This window comes from Ochotona princeps, chromosome 5, assembly GCF_030435755.1.
Source record: "Ochotona princeps isolate mOchPri1 chromosome 5, mOchPri1.hap1, whole genome shotgun sequence".
Classification (NCBI taxonomy): domain Eukaryota; kingdom Metazoa; phylum Chordata; class Mammalia; order Lagomorpha; family Ochotonidae; genus Ochotona; species Ochotona princeps.
This window is the reverse complement of record NC_080836.1, coordinates 19,712,309-19,714,024: the sequence shown is the minus strand read 5'-3', so window position 1 is coordinate 19,714,024 and position 1,716 is coordinate 19,712,309.

The following is a 1,716-nucleotide window of genomic DNA, read 5'->3' as shown; positions in this document are numbered from 1 at the left end:
TTTCATACGAGTTTTGAGATTATTAAGAGTCCATGCATATAATTCAAGATGATTGCCCATCTCATTTTAATCACACCTGTAAAATCCTTTTTGCCATGTAAGGTAGCTTATTTGGAGAGCCAGTATTCTTCCATGACTACATATATTACATAGGTATTATTAGATTCAAGACAGGAAAGTTTCTTGTGGAAAATTAAATAGTTGACTGCTTCCTTTCCTGTCTCCCCAACAAGACTAAAAGTACACAGGTTCTGTTTGAGGTTCAACCATTTATTTTCTGTCTTTATGTCTACCTAGTGAAAGAGTAGACCCTCATTTTTAAAAGTTTTAATGTGTGAAGAAATAAATAGAATTCTTGGAAAAATATAAAATATGATGCAAAAAAGGCATTAAAAAAGGTTGGGGGGCGCTCTGTATCTCAACTGGAAAGAAAGCCTGTCTCATTAGACAGAAAATGGTGATTAATACAACTGTGAACTCTTGGGCCATTATTTTGTCAACTTTTGAGAATTAGTAATACAATCTGTTCTTATTCAACACATGTGCTTTACAACTCAATGAAGAAAATGCATCTGCTTGTATATTAGAAATTTTTTTTCAATTTCAAATTAGCACGCAAATAGTCTGTCACACTTTCTTCCAGTCTCAAGTCATTGAATCATATGTCCATGGGCCAAGAAACAGACTAGAATTAAGCTAATGATATACAAGGAGAGAAGAATTCAGTTTATATGCATTGAAGTGAAGCAGCTGTTGCAGGAGAGACTGGAAGGGACAGCAAGGGCAAAGCCAAGTGTGTCCACTTTTATGATCTGTTTATCAGATCTTCGCTCTTGGGTGCTCTTCCTTCTCCTCACATCATACGTACAATCGGTAAAGGCAATAGCCAACCAAGTGTGCCTCTTAAGTGTATTTACTGTTTGAGAGGCAGAGAAAGATCTTCTATGTGCTGGTTCATTTCTTAAAGTGCCCACAATAGCCAGGGCTAGATCAGGCCAAAGCCAGGTTCTCCCAAGTTTTTGAGTTATTATCTGCTCCATCCCAATGTATACTTATTCAGGAAACTGGAATGGAAGTAGAGCTGGGATTCAATCTCAGGGATTCCATTATGGAAATTGGGTATCCAAAGTGATGTCTTAAACATTGAACCAAATGCCCATACCTCAAGTTTGAATTCTAAATGTCCTGGCTCTTTAAGGGAAGAAGTTATTGTATAATGAGGAAAAAGTTGCACTCTTGGGATCTGTAGGTCTGGATCTGAAGCCCAACCCTAGGGACTGGTATTGTGGCACAGTAGGTCAAGCCACCACTTGCTAGTGGGCATCCCTTATCTAACACCAGCTAACGCACGTGGGAAAGCAACAAAGGATAGCTCAAGTGCCTGGGCCCTTCACACCCATGTGGGGAACCCAGAAAGATTTCCAGGATTCTGGCTTTGGCCTGGCCCAAATGTGGCTGTTTGAGGAGTGAACCAGCAGGTGGAAGAATTCTGTCTCTCCTTCTCTGTTATTCTACATTTAAAGAAAATAAGTAAATCTCAAGAAATCTGACTTAAAAAAACAGGAGGAAGTAAGGAAATAAAGCAAAGCAAGCAAAGAAAGAAATCCAATTCCAATTCAGAGTGATCTGCTGCTTAGTCTGCCTCCCATTTTTTGTCAGCAAAATGTGAATCATGATAGAAAACCTTTAGAACTGACATGAAAATTAAATGATAAA